The 16,038-nt window shown below is 44.1% G+C and overlaps 1 protein-coding gene across 1 annotated transcript in view; it reads left to right on the top strand.

Annotated features, from left to right (window-relative positions):
- The window catches only part of MTMR6 (myotubularin related protein 6), a 439,692-nt gene that overhangs the window by 117,159 nt on the left and 306,495 nt on the right, over positions 1-16,038 (top strand). The window lies entirely within an intron of this gene.

The following is a 16,038-nucleotide window of genomic DNA, read 5'->3' on the forward strand; positions in this document are numbered from 1 at the left end:
CTTCACAAACGGACTTTGATGACTTCTGTGTAGAATGTTCAAAATAAATGTTGCGCCTTTACACCTCCATCCCACTCGTCTTATTCCTCCTAAAAGCACTTAATTTAAAAAAAAGTGCAAATGTGTCTAGCTTCACCTTTCTTAATAACTCGACTGACAACATAACTCCAGTATGCAAGCAACCTATTGATCTATTGCAGCATAAGGATTCATTTATTAATCAGTGTTCTTCTGATACTGGCCATGACGTGTTAGTAACGTGAATACCATCAGTTGTAGTGATACTTGTGAAGATAAATATTTCAATGTTCCTATTATTTCAACATGCGCTGTTAATTTTAGCATATTTCCTAGCGGTTTCTGATCTTAGTGGGCTTTAAGTGTGTATTTCCACTGTCCTACATTATTGATAAGTGGTTAGAGGTCTACATTTGCAATGCCAATAGTCTCTCTCCCTTGCTCCCTCTAGCTCCCTCTCTCTCTATCTTACTCCCTCTAGCTCCACCACCACCACATCCACCACCACCACCGCATCCACCAACACCACATCCACCACCACCACCACATCCACCACCGCATCCACAACCACCACATCCACCACCACATCCACCACCACATCCACCAACACTTTGACCACACCCACCACCACCACATCCACCACCACTACATCCACCACTCCATCCACCACCACCCCATCCACCACCACTGCATCCACCATCACCACCGCATCCACCACCACCACATCCACCACCACATCCACCATCACCTGCACATCCACCATGCCATCCACCGCCACATCCACCACCACATCCACCACATCCACCGCATCCACCACCACCGCATCCACCACCACCACATCCTCCACCACCACATCCACCGCATCCACCACCACATCCACCATCACCACCACCTCCACATCCACCATGACATCCACCTCCACATCCACCACCACATCCACATACACTGCATCCACCACCACCACATCCACATCCACCGCATCCACCACATCCACCACCACATCCACCACCACATCCAACACTTCCACCACCACCGCATCCATCACCGCATCCACCACCACCACATCCACCACCACATCCACACCCACCACCACATCCACCACCACATCCACCACCACATCCAACACATCCAACACCACTTTCACCACCACCGCATCCACCACCACCGCATCTACCACCACCACATCCACCACCACCACCGCATCCACCACCACCACCACATCCACCACCACCACCACCACATCCACCACCACCACCACATCCACCACCACCACCACATCCACCACCACCACCACATCCACCACCACCACATCCACCACATCACCACCACATCCACCACCTCCACCACCACCACCACATCCACCACCACATCCACCCCCACATCCACCACCATCACCACCACATCCACCATCTCCACCACCACCATATCCCCCACCACCACATCTATATGTGTGTGGCTCTGTGTGTTTGTAGGTGCAAATGCAATGTTCTTGGATTTTCGTCACAATAACATACACTGAACATAATCTTCACAAAAGTTATTTACAAACGTTTAAGCTATTGCCATTATAAATTACAATAACTTTTATTTAAGTATTAATTATTTACAAAATTAAAAGCCATTGTTATTTGTAATATCAATACATCTAAGTCACGTAAATACAACACACATTGCATTACAAATGCTATAGGTGTCACATTTGCAAAAGTTAAAACTATTGACATTGTAACTGACAAAGCTATTAATTTTGCTACTTTCAAAACCAACACATACATTAAAAAAGTGTCATTTACAATAACAATAGCTCAAACTTTCCTAATGCGAGATCTATTGCATTTCCAATGCTTGTTCTAGGATACATACTTACCCATGAGAGAAACTGCCTTTTATCGCACTTCCTAGAGAAGTGTGCTCCACTACAACAACCACACAGTCTTAGGAAACTGCAATCCTTATTAGGATTCCTTAATTTTACCAGAACTTACATACCTGATTATGCACAGCACATTAAATCATTATATGAATTAGTTCATCATGAGTTTTCCAGTTCTCATTGGACATCAGAACATATAGACATTCTCAGATCACTACAGTCCGACTTGCTTGCAATACGTCCCTTGCATACACGTGTAAATACTACAAACCTGATCATCTGTTTAGTTGTAGGTGCCATTGGCTTTGCTTATGACACTTTTAATAAAGATGAAACAGTGCCGATTGCATATAAATCTAATTTCTTTTCCAATGCTGAAATGTGTTTTGCATGCACTGAAAAAATATTGACTGTGGTGCAAAAGGCTATATTAAAATAAAGACCACTTGCACAAAGAAAACACACATAATTTTTTTTCTTCGCATTCAAGCTTTCGAGGTTATTACGAAAGCAAGTATTCCAAATGCTAAAGCCCCCTCCATCCAAGATGGATATAATGGTCAGCATCCTTAACAGCTACGGATGTTGACTTCGTCTTTGACCCATCTTTACAGACACAAGTATTTCTTCAGTATGAGGATGTTTATCTCATGCCCAGCAATCTTTTGCCACTTGAACAGTATAAATATATTAATTATACTGATGCTTTAGCCCAACCTGCTAAAGGAACCAAGCACCAATATTCGGTGGCATGCACCACCGTTCTTGGTGTGATGTTGGACAGACAATTCCAAGCACAAAAGATGGGAACCAAGTCCTTTGGAGAGTGCACTGCACTGTTGGCTAAATTAAACATCTTGCTTCTTGCACTAGAACATACAGATCCTACATTCCCCACAATTATGCTGTGAGATTCGTATTATTGTGTCCAGGCTTTTAACAACAATCTGCATTATTGGCGCCAGAATGGATTCAAAGATTCTACAACACTATCAAGCAAAATCGCTTTGGGTGATGGTGGCAGACCTAAAAGATATGTTGCATCAGACTCATGCCATTCATTCATTGAGTCATCAGCGTGTGGGACCACAATTTGTAGGGAATTCTTTGGCAGATGACCGCCCAAATCCGCAGTTGCAACTGCGACAGGTGCTGCGATTACTCGTTCTCATACAAGGGCAGATGACGATATATTGACTGCATGTTAATGCTACGCGCACAGCAACCCTTTGCCTAGGGGCTTACCACCTAAATATGCATTCCATTTAACCAAACAAAATGTTCCCTTTATTACTATTCCAGGGGTTCGGGATCGGTTGATTACCAACCAAGACCTGTGCATGAATGTGTTGCTTCAGCACATGCAGGTGTGGCAGCAACAATTTAGTTACTACAGCAACGTTATTGGTGGCATGGCTTATATAAACAGGCAAAGAAATATGTCCTTTGTTGTGGCATTTGTCAACAAATGTAAAGTTCTACTGTGGCCTGCCCACCGCAGACACACCTGTTGATTTCCAAAAAACCTTTCAGCTACATTTATTTGGACCATTGTGGTCCTCTTAATTTGGATAGAGCGTTTACATTTATCGTACTACCAGTTGATTCTTTTTTTTTTTTTTTTTTTTAAACCTTTATTAGTGCATCCAAGGAAGTACAAATACGGGCCCACAACCCTGAGGCCGGCCACGAAGACTGTTTAGGCACAAGTGCATGCAATACGGTGACGCAATAGCATATCAATATCAACAAGCAAATATTCAGCAGTTACACTGGAGATCACGTGCTATCCCGCCTAAGGAGCAATGAAGGTTAATTAAAAAAAAAATTCTTTGTTATAGCAACCATTAAAGTACAGACTGTTTCGTTTGAATTGAAAATAGAAACTATAAACTAAAAGAGCAGGGTTCACGTAGACATGACATATCAGTAGCAACCGAGGCACACACAGCCCAGCATCCCAATCGTCAGGTCCCCCCAGGCGGCATGGCGGCCCATCAAGTGTGCAACAGGGATATCAGAGCCAAGATCCTAACAAATGTCTACCGCAACCCGTCCACCAGCAACACCTACACAGACCCAAGGTAGAAAAGAAAAGAGGAGATAAAACAAGGCACCATAGAAACAGAAAAGAAAATAAAAACCCATCCCCCAACCCCCACCCTACACGCATGCAAAGGCTACGGCCTACCCCCCCCCCCCCCCCCCCCCCCAGCAGTGTGTCTGTCGCCCAATAAACCCGAAATATAGAATAAGAAGTGAGAGAAAGAAAAAGAGAAGTACCATATCACATAAGATATAGGGAGCAAGAAAAGAGCAATCTAATCTAAAACTCCCATGAAACCCCAACCCGGAGGAGGGCCAACCCCAAACAACCAAAATAACCAACAGGAGTGTAAGCGGCCACCACTTCCCCGACCCCTAAATCGACCATATCCAACGTCCGACTACCCCGCCAGTCCATCACAGTCCCACGAATGTAAATACCGGTAGATAAGGCAAGAGAAGGGCGGACTCAGCCCTGGCCCCTACGATCCATTGAATCAGCAAATTGCAGTAGCGGCGCAGTCCCGTAGAGCAGGAAAAGCAACCGGCATGACCGCCTCGAGAGGGGCAACGTCCATGAAATGCCATCCAAAGCAGGACAGTGTGATCCACCAGAGTACAGTCTGGGCAGGCATACAGCAACAGTCCGCCAAGAGTAGACAAAGCACTACCAGGTAAAATGCCCAAGGTAAACGGAGCCATCACGTCATCAGTTCCCGCTGGCGTTGATAGATCTGGCGCTGGACGGCGAACCTCAGGTGTCCGCACAAGTACAGAAAGCACGGTGTCTTCCATAGCTTCAGCAGGCAGTTCAGCGGCGATGTTAAGCTCCATCACCTGTGACCCCTCATTGAGTCCCCGAAAAGGCTGCAATTGGCCGCCTATCATCAGACTAGGCGATATGCTACGCTCACAGCCGCCCGCCCGGTCAGCAGAGGAGAGTAGGGGGACAACAGCATCCAGTCGGCGCTCCAGGTCACGGACGCTGTAGCACCAAACAGCTCGTAGATCAGTCAAAGCTTCCAGGACGTCGCCGATACTCAAGGGCATTGCAAGACAGGATGGAATGCCAGTCACTGAGGATCTCGGCAGTCTGCCGCGTCTCTCCGGCGGTTCCAGTATCCCCCGTAATGGCCGACGTTGTTGTTCCCCAGCCAGACGCAGCCGAGAACAAAGGACCGGACCCATGCAGCAGTCTACGGCAGGAGTTCAAGGCATTCCGTCACTCCCGGTGCAGGATGGACGACGGGGAGCACATCATCGGACTCAGCGTCGCCTCCCCAACCCGTTACCGCACAGCAGACACGATTCAGAAGGCAGGAGAAGAAGCGGTACGGGAGGGAAGCGGACGGGTCGGCGGAGGCGAAGGCGAAGGCGGCCATCGCTGTTGCTGGCTAGCTACCAGTTGATTCTTGCTCAAGGTTCCTTTGGTTTGGCCACAATGTTAGGCTGCCACTCGCACTGTTGTTGAAGATTTGCAAGTCTTTATGGGGACACAATCATGCACTACATTCTAATAGGACCAGGGCCCTGCTTTCATTTCTAATATTTACAGGTATACAATGGCTTCCCTGGGTGTAGAGGTGCATTACTCTTTCCCCTACTGTCTTGAGGGAAATTGGTGGTGGAGAGGATGTACCGTGACTTAAAGGAGTCCTTAACAACTAGAGTATCAGGCATTGCTGGATCCATCACCTATATGAGGTACAAAGAGCACGTAATAATCTCCCCAAATGATCTACAGGTGGCAAAACTCCATACAAGGTACTTTTTGGCATCACAATGTATGTTCCAGTTCTTGACGGTCCAAACACCGTAGCGGCAGCCATGCCATTTGACCTAAATGATCCCTGTGCTGTCTTGAAGGATTTATGAAACTTCTGCGACAGCCAGTCCAACGAACAGTTGAAGATGTCTGCCTGTACCGGAATTAAGGAGCAGCCAGCACTTTCTAGCTTGATTCCACAAATTAGGGATTTCGTATGAGCAAAGGTTGTATAAAGAAGGAACCTGGCCCATCATACCGTGCACGGGTGCCAACCCTTGGCATTCAAGGTACAAGAACTGTAATCTTGACACCGCTTGCTGGTTCTAAAGGCAATCGTTTCATCTCTATTGATCACATCAAGTTACATCATGTGGCTGATTCTAAGCGTAGGTCACAAGGATTCCTTGGTAGTTCCCTAAATCCTCTCGGCACCATGCAGGAAATTCCTCTACAGCTTGTGAGCAACATCCAAGCTATTTCTCCCCAACTGGAGGGGGTGCAGTTAATGAACTACTGTTAGTTCCTAATACCTTTACAAATGCCAGACATACGACAGAAGTGAGTACTGTACTTTCTACTGCGTCTCCTGCAGATCATGTTGTTTATACTGATCCACCCCTCGTGGATTCTACCAGTTCTTTTACTACACCTCTGGCTTCTGTTTTTCAACAAACTGCTTCTGGTTCTTTTGTGGGAACAGATGACTTTTCTGTAGGAGAGTAGGGTCTGCTTCCTATGGTCACCCCCACTTTTTGCTGTGATTCTCTGGTTTTTCGACTTTAGTGTGGCTGTGGGCCTGCTAATCAGACCCGCAGCCCTGCAGTTCTCTCCCTAAATTGATACCATGTACTTTAGGTACATACCAGATTGGTTACTGGGTCACTCTTGTGAGCCCCTGTATAGTGTACCATAGGTACCCAGGGCATAGGTGTACCCTAAGCCTACCAGGGGCTGCAGCATGTATTTCGCCACCACTGGTTTGCCTTCCAAACTGACACCACAGGTCTGTTCACACAGCCTGGGTAAGGTGGTGTAATCACCCCTTATTTAGATATAGTATACCTATATCTACCCTTACATATAGACACATATACACCTATAATCCACTCCTATGGTAGACCTCGACAATCCTGGAGGCAAAGTGCTTGGTTTTATGTGAGAGGCGGATCTGGCATGAGCTGAGCCCCTCGGCAGGTTTCGGAACCATCTCCTTATAGCTTTTCTATGATATAGCCATTCCATATACTCTTAAGTGCATTATAATCTTTGTGGTTAATGCTAACTGTGGTTTGGCTTTATCAAAACATGTCGAGTAAGGTGTCAAACACTTTGGAATACTACCCCCTCGGAAGCTTGTTTCCGGTACAGGGAAGGCATGGCTTGGCAGTTCGGGCTGGACTGTTCCCATGAGGCACAGGGTCAGACTGATTTGCATATGGCCATGTCTGAACTGGGGTGGTGTGGAGTGCAAAAAAACGATGGATTTAGGCCCAGATCTCTGTACTGGGGTGAATGTATGACATTGTTCTGCATTCTGTCCATCAACTAGTCAAAAATTTGAAAGTATGTGGGCTAGATGTTCAAAACTCCATTTTATTCCATGGGTAGTTCAGTTTACTCTTTTTTCACATTACGAGGCTTAGATAGTAGATAGATGTCACCATCATTTATACACCTTACTTTTGAATTTCTTTATTTTCTACATTAGTTTAGCAGTTAGGTCACATTATTTTTCTGTTAAGAAAGTGCCGATGATGACAGAGTTAGCAAACTGGTGAGTACCAATCAGTGGCTCCATGGATGGTGCTTACGTGAGGCATTTTCTAACCCACCTCACATTTTTAATCATACTTTGTCAGCCCATTTGGATACCATTGGCTGATGAGCTTGTGACATGAATGACGTGGTTGATGAGTTTTAAATAACGAATAATACATACAGTTGGGTATAACTAGACAAGTAAGCTTAGCCTCACCAAGGAGTAAGACATGATACGCACTTGGCAGAGATTGTTTTAAGTTGTCATGTGTTTTTTATAACCAGGTCTTGTTGTTTTGGGAAGACTGATACCAGGCAAACAGGACCGAGGTGAACTTGCTCTGACTGACGCCCACACGTGGGACTTTTACGAAAAGACCTTGTAGAGCTTCTAAAACTTGAACTCACTAGCAAGGTCTAACTTGGATGTCACCCCACGTGAATGTGGAATAACCATCATCCACATATCGGGAAATGGAACTGTACTGGCCTGGGTAATACTGGCGGGCCTGCCTTTAGAAGTCTGTGCATATTCTTTGCAGTGTGTTGTACATTGTGCTAGTAGATAAACACTCCTGTTTACATAAAACCAAGTAGCTGACTGGACATTCATTTATTGGGGTTTGCAGGTGTATTTTGAGTTGCGAGTCTGTGCTTGCCTTACACCCATCTCCTTCCTGAGAGGCCTTTGACTGCTCGACCCGCATAAACACCAAGATTCAGGTGCAGCAGGGGTACTTGACTCAGTTCCTCAGAGCCCATAGTAGGGCTGGCACGGATTAAAATGCTTCAACCACCACAGTTGGGCCCAGTAGCTCTTGCTTGCCCCTTGGCCTTCTAAAATAGATTCTGACATAATGTCTGTAGAGAATTTTCCTGTATTGAGGGGTCAATTAAAAACCAAATGACGGGTTGAAGTGCACACCTTTTACTTGCTGTTTTCAAACTTGAATCATTTCAAATTGCGCGCATCCCTAAAAAGTGATCCGCCCATCGGCCACATGAAAGTACAAACCAATATGTCGGGAACTAAATCACCCCGATCCGGAAGCACTGTTGCATTGCCCAAAAATTCCACAATTGATTTCCATTCGATCTTTTTATTCTTTTATTCCAATCATTTCAATTTTTCAATTCGTTTTAGCACTTGAAATCCATGGATTGTTTCCGGATCAGGGGTGATTTAGTTCCCAGCATATTGGTTTGTACTTTCATGTGGCCGATGAGCGAACCACTTTTCCGGGATGCACGCAATTTAAAATGATTCAAGTTTGAAAACAGCAAGTAAAAGGTGTGCACTTCAACACGTCATTTAGTAATTTAACTCTTCAGCCCAATTTGAAGAAGCACCCACGGTGTGCATGGCTCATTTTGAAAAAATGGATGGTCACTTGAAAACCTTGTTCGCCTCATCTTGGGGGAGCGAGTTTGAACTGCTCCTGTTGCAACAAACGTAACTGACGCTTGTGGTTTGATGGTTTTAAGCACTTTACTACAAAAAGTTCCGATACGGAGCAGTTCATTATATGGACTTCAATTTTAAAAACAAATTGTAATTCTATTATATGTTTGCATTTTGTACATCTTATGCTTCATGTAGATAGTTAAATCGGGCATAGTAGGAAACCTCGCAAGGGAGGGCGGGGTAAATTGGTGTAGGTGTCGTCATATGTTGAGCATTCACGGCCGTAACGGAAAGTTGATTCCGGTATCATTGAATAGAGGATTATGGGTCCTGTAGTGTAGCATGACGTAGAAGAGAGGGGGGAGGAACCTCACAGGTAGTTAAAAGGGAAGCAGGTGTGAGAGAGCTGACATCCGGTCTTCGTAATAAAAAGGAGGAATAAGTCCAGGACATGCAAACACAGGTACTGGAGCATTTTTATAACGTTTGGTTTGATGCGCATGGGTTAAATTCATAAATTCAGGCAGTGGGGCGACATTTCCACATAGTGTTAATATCGTTAACAACATGAGACATAAAGGGAGAAGTAATGGGTTATATGAAATGTAGGTCTTATGTTGTTGTCTATTAGAGGGAAAACGCTGAGTGAAGCAGTTTATAAATGCATATATAAAGAGCATGTTACAAGCTTAGGATGTAAAGTGTTTTATAAATGTAAACATAATGTCTAAAATTATTACTTATATTTGTAGTGAACCCCTGAAGAAGGGCAAGTAAAATGCCCGAAATGCATTGGGAAAGACACACTAATGAGGATGAAATTTGTATAAGTCCTACTTTCTGGAAAAGGCCTGGATGGGCATGCCTTCAGCATCAGATGTATATACAAAATATGAATTTCAAGTGCTAAAAAGAATTGAAAAATTGAAATGATTGGAATAACAAGAATAAAAAGATCGAATGGAAATGAATTGTGGAATTTTTTGGCAATGCAACAGTGCTTCCGGATCGGGGGTGATTTTGTTCCCGACATATTGGGTCAATTAAAAAACCATGACAGAGTTAAGGCCCAGTAACTCCACTTTGGATAATTGGACCAGGTGCCCTTTTTAGGAAGCATGACCTCTTACCTACTAGTTAGTTGCATGCTTCATCATCAGGCTTTGCTTTTCGTTGGGCTGGCGCTGAGATGCAGAACGGGCCCCGGCGAGGGGGCTATTTGCAAGAGTTCTTTTAAGTAGCCCATGAGTCTGGAACATCAAACTCAGACCCTCAGTATATAGTGGGGAGAGGAGTCCATGAAGGCGAGGTTGGCCAAAGAAAGATGAAAAGGAGATTAAAATATCTAGGGTCCCCCACAGTCTTTATATCACAGGACCCTTTGTTAAGATTTAAAACAGCGTGGACCCCTCAGAATATAATGTTCCCAGGGATCAAAAAGGAGTGGTCAAAATGTTTCTTACCTCTTTTTGCTCTTTACAGCCGTGATCCTCAACCTATGGTCAGTGGACCCTCAGGTTGGGGAGGGGAGGTCTGTCACTCCTACACAGGTGGTCTGCGACTGTCTATATTAGAAAACTTAATATTAATAGATTGATCCAGTGCTGCGCGACCGGTGCTGCCACACTGGGCCCCACGTTCAGGGACACTTCACTTTAAAATATCATATTGGTTGAAGGCATAAGGCACAAGCAACATGCTGGAGAGTTCCTCAGGTGATCTACAATTTTCAGGCGATAATAAAAATGGTGATTGATATACTTGCAGGAGAAGTCTGAGTTTTGTTTAGTGTAAGTTTTGACTCATCACAAACAAAGAGGGTAAATGTGCCTGCTGCAAAGCACAACGTTTAACATGCAGATCACAGATTTGTGTTTTGTGTAGATAGCCAGGTGGGTTAACGTTTTTCTCAGAGAACCTTTTATTACTTGCATAAATTGCAATCCATCTAATATAGTACAATAACCACCATCAAACAGCTGAATGTAAACGTCAAGGCATTGGTTTAGAAACATATTTTTTTATCCCTTAATCTTTTGTTTATTCTGAGGTTGCTGAAAAAAAGGGTGCCTTTGTGTACCAATACGTTTTTTATTAGGGGAGTCACCTTTGTCTTCATTATCACATATGAGTGCAGCATTTTTGCTGTGCAAAAAACTCTTTTGTTTTGATTCAATAGAATAAACTTGTGCTCCGTGTATAAGAAGAATCTAGCCTACATATAGGATACACATGTTCCCTGACTTGCCTCCTAGTCCACTAACAGTACCGTCATAATGAAGGGGACAAGAATGTTTCTCAGTTCAAATTTTAAAACTCTCAATTTTAATAATTATATTACTAAAGCCTGATGTGGTAGTACACTGTAATTTACAGACAGTACATTTTTCAGTGAAATGGCCACAAATGTTTCCACTAACATGTAGTTTACTGATAAACCTATGTAGAGTTTAAACAATGTGTGGAAATCGAGTTTCAGCAAAAATAGTTATTGTTTGCATATTGCTCCAAAAAATATGCCTTCCTAATTACTGAAATATATTTTGAAATATTTGTACAGTTCATTAACAAGCTATTTAAACGTTGTGTATTAGAAAAAATACCTTACATTTTGCAGCCTTTCAAATCACACTTGTTGTACAACACAGTTCTCTTTACATGATCCTCTAACTTTGTAGTCAGAGAAAGAAAAGCAAACTATTATGTTCCGGGTCAGATGTACCACACGAAGCAGTAGTGGCATTTAAGGTAAGTTAATTCTGTAGATAACAAACGTGTCTCTCCTTGTAGAAAGCCTGGGCCAACTCTCGTTGTATGGAATCTGGATCTCAGGCTGTCCATCAGATTCCATACAACCTCATTGGCCAGGATACCACACAAAACCTAACCTCCATGATCAAAATAAGCAGAAAATTGTAAGAAGACATAAGCTGACGTTTGACCTGTGTCTATGAATACAGAGAAAATGTTACAAGATAAGAATAAGAACTAAAAGCATCTTTATTGCTCATTCACTTTCTGATAGAACAGAATATCTATTCTTTGTGAGCTCGCCTGAATCGCCCAGGAGGCCCTAAAATAGCTTGTCTTGATAAAATGTGACTCGCCATGGCGAGTGGTCAGGTAGATTTCTTGGAGCCTGCTGACTATGTTACTCCAGGCCAAGCACTCGTGACATTCAATGTCTAGCAGTATGATGATTGCCCTAAAGCCGGCCAGGAGTGATAAAGTATATACACATAACAAAGCTAAATGTTAAAATTTTAAATGCTCTGTATATGTGAAGAAATTTGAAACTAGAAGCTAAAAATTTCCTTGATATCCTTAGCTTAATTCGCTGAAGAACTGTATTGTCCGGCGTATAAGACGACTTTTTAACCCATGAAAATCTTCTCGAAAGTCGGGGTCGTCTTATACGCCGGGTGTCTTCTCATGTAACTTAACGTTTGCTTTTGTAATTTGTTCACTAGTAATGTTCTCCTCATGTAGCAGTTCTGTTCCTATTGTGAAGTGCTCTGAAACCTTCGGGTAAAGTCGGCGCTATATAAAAATGCATAAAATAAATACCGGTAAATAAATACCTAAATACATATGCTGGTATACGGCGTGCTGTAACTTCAGGGACAGGTGCCGTAATGAACAGCGCACATCGGCCGCTGCCAGGCCCGCGCGGGCGCACTCTGATAACAGGTGCTGACGCACTGATCAATGCCGCTCTGATTAAAGGCTTTAAAAAGCTTTTAATAAAAGATTCCACCTCTGCTGGGTACGTTTATCGGCTACTGGACGTGGATATAAATGAGCCTGCGCAGCTAGGCGCAGGAGATCCAGCACAGATAGGGGCCCATCGACGACCCTCTTTCCCATCGTCAATATGCGGAAGGTCATCTTCTTCCTCACTAAGGCGTTTGTCTCAGTCGGGGACATTATTACAGATGGAGAAACAAAGTGTGTGAGTTTTAATGGTAGGTATCAATTCTGTTCCTATTGTGAAGCGCTCTGACACCTTCGGTTAAAGTCCGCGCTATATAAAAACGCATAAAATAAATACTGGTAAATAAATACCTCAATAAATATGCTGTATGCTGCGTGCTGTAACTTCAGGGACAGGCACCCTCTAGCTGAGCCACAGTGCGCGTTGATGTTTTTTAATTTTTATTTGTTGTGCGTTGGAAGAGGGGTAGTCTTATACGGCGAGTATAGCCCAAACCCTATATTTTACCAAGAAAAGTAGGGGGGTCCTCTTATACGCCCAGTCGTCTTATACGCCGGACAATACGGTACATCAGTTAGTAGGACAGAAGAATAATGCCCTCTATTGAATCAATAGCATGCTCTGGAAAAAAGAGAGGATACATTAAAGGCAAAAAAGGCAAAGCAGTATGGTGGAGCGTAGCTTATAGCTTGGTGTTTTAGAAATAAAACCAAATTCTGAAAAAAGCTCCAACCTTCTCATTAAAATTATCATTTCGATTTTTGTTTGTAATTAAAGCAAATATTTAATAACTTGTGTATTTGGTTGACTTATATTGGTTTTTGTCCTTTGTGTATTTATGTGGCGTTCACATCCTACAATTTCTTTAGGCAGGGGCCGCCACCTTCCACTAGTAATTCAGTGGGGGGACACGGAAGTCAAAAGTTAGGAACCGCTGCTTTACATGATCAATAGCAATTGATCAGGACCAGAATAGTAATGCCTAATCGATATGAGTGGGTTGCCTAGTAGGACAATAATAAGGAGCCCACCTCAATTGGTGCCAAAGATATATCTTGTCTGCTAAGGAGCATGCAACTACCATGACTTGCAGTCCAGAGAATACATTTCTCCTCTATTATATTCAGAGACTGATAGGCAATGATTGGGACCTCTTCACCTCAACGGCCGCTTTGATGATGCTGAAGAATTTATTTCTCGGGTGGTCCCAGTTCCTTCACAATTGGCAACCGATGGCCATGCTTCTTTGAAAAGCAGGAGATCTAATCAGGATATGTCAGAGTTTTCATGCTTTACCGGCGTTCTAACATTTAGTAGCATTGCTTTCAGTGTTTCTGAGTCATCTATAGAGTGCATGCTAATATATGCCAATATGTTGAGGTTTTAGTTGATGTTGCTTAGTGATGGGCCAATACTTCAAGCAGATGCTATGAACCAAAGAATGGTGAAAAGATTTCTTGCAACAAAGGTGGAGAAATTGTAGTCGTTTCTGCTCCACAAGAGGGAATACAGTAGGTTAATGGCACTAGACTGGCCAGTCCGTTCTCTGTCTTGGTGAGAAAGCCGGCAATGGCAAAAGGATAAATTAGGCAATGAAAACGACTTCCTAATTGATGGAGGCAGGGGCAGGACGAGCGATGTAGCAGCAATGGCCACAGTCTCTAAGATGAGAGAATGGTCATTACCAGTGCTTTAAGTAAGATGAAAAAAGTGGGGGCTCTCTCAAAGAGTGTGCCCAAAGAAGCATAACCATGAATCCTTTCTTAGAGGTGTGGCCAATGTACTCTGGAGCGTGGTATAAAACACACTAAAATCCAGTGCTTCACACAGCATGCTGTCTGGCTTGGTTTTGGGTGCCTCTATGTGAGTTTTTTTTATATTACGTCCATATATGCCAGCCCTTTAAGCTTGGCTAATTCTTGTTAGCTACATCAGATAAATAAACAACAGCAATGATTTTGCTAAGAATAATTAGAATTTAAAATGTTTCAATTTGGACTATATATATAAGCAGGGGCGGCATTCGGCATGTGCAAGCTGTGCACCTGCACAGGACCGCCAAACCCCAGGGGCTGCCACGCTAATACTGTAGTCTTGTGCTGACTCTGCCTAAGTGTGAGAATTGATGATGTTGCACGCTCATGCGTCCTCGCGCACACACCAATTCTATTTTGGCTCCTCAACCGGCACCGCCGTTTTCTAAATCCTGAGCTATGGCCGGCATTGTAAGGTAAGCGAGCTTGCTGCTCGATACCCCTCTTCTTCATTTGTCCTACGTTGCGCCAGACAAGGCACACACCCATAGCTGAACCGTCTGTTTACCGATTCTTTTGCTGCACGATATCCTGCGTGTCCCGTCTGAGAATTAGATGATGGCCTACCACCCACACCTCTCTCATTTATCAGAAGGCGTCCCCCCCCGCCTTTAAATAATACCGCAACAGCATGTGCCCATTTTTGTAAACCTTTGCCGGGCGGGGAACTTTCTCTAACTCAGGAGGCCCCTTCCCCACATACAGTGACCATGTTTGACTGTGTAAACATTGCCAGCATTTATGAAACGTGAGCACGCCCCGCGTTTGGTTTAAATCATGTCGCCCCTAACTAGCCATTTCAACCTTTGCCAGTACCAGTAATAATTGTGAGTAGGCGCACGTATGTTAGGCCACACTCAGCCTTTCACGTTGAGCCCCGCCTGGCACTCCATGACCAGCCACTACAGAGAGTGGGCCTTCTGTCATTTCTAGTCATCACCACATGTATGAGGCCACTCACACTACAACTCTCTGTATCCATGCGTAAGACACCATATTCGATATGGTATTGATATTAATGTTTCCGGGCAAAGAGGCCACTGACTCTTTCTCTGCGGGTGGGCTCTGGGTTAGGGGGCCCTGTCATGGCCCTGCAGCCGTCTGTTCCAGTCCCTCACGTTGTGTGTCACAATACCCTCCTCCTCCAAAATGTTATCGTTCTGAGACTAATTCGGAAGGGTAGGAGCTGCCGCAGGTACTGCTCATCTAATGCCTTTTCTGGACGTTTTATTAAAACACCTTCCTGAGCTCCGGGGGGCTCCGCCCGGACCCCCTCTTCCAGGGCCCCCTACCTACGCTCCCTGCCCAGGGCCGCCATGAGCCTAGAGCCGCCCCATGATGTAAGACAGCGGCTTAAACATTACTAAGGTCTGTTCAACATACATGCCAGCAGATCAGATTCAGGCGGGAGATTCACAATTTGTATAGTTGCCAAATGGCTTTATTATACCTGTCTCATACCTGAAATTGTCTCTGATTTAGTGTGCGTTAATGGGCAAAATATATTCCCCTGATTTGTTTTTTAAAATCTCCTACTTACCCTCTTGTAAAATGTTGCCATGTATGGTGTACGAGGTATTAACCCTTGGCCAGTCCCAGACAATCCTCAACTTTGACACCATTTTGGTCTGCAGTCTCTCC

Source organism: Lissotriton vulgaris, chromosome 8, assembly GCF_964263255.1.
Source record: "Lissotriton vulgaris chromosome 8, aLisVul1.2, whole genome shotgun sequence".
Lineage (NCBI taxonomy): Eukaryota > Metazoa > Chordata > Amphibia > Caudata > Salamandridae > Lissotriton > Lissotriton vulgaris.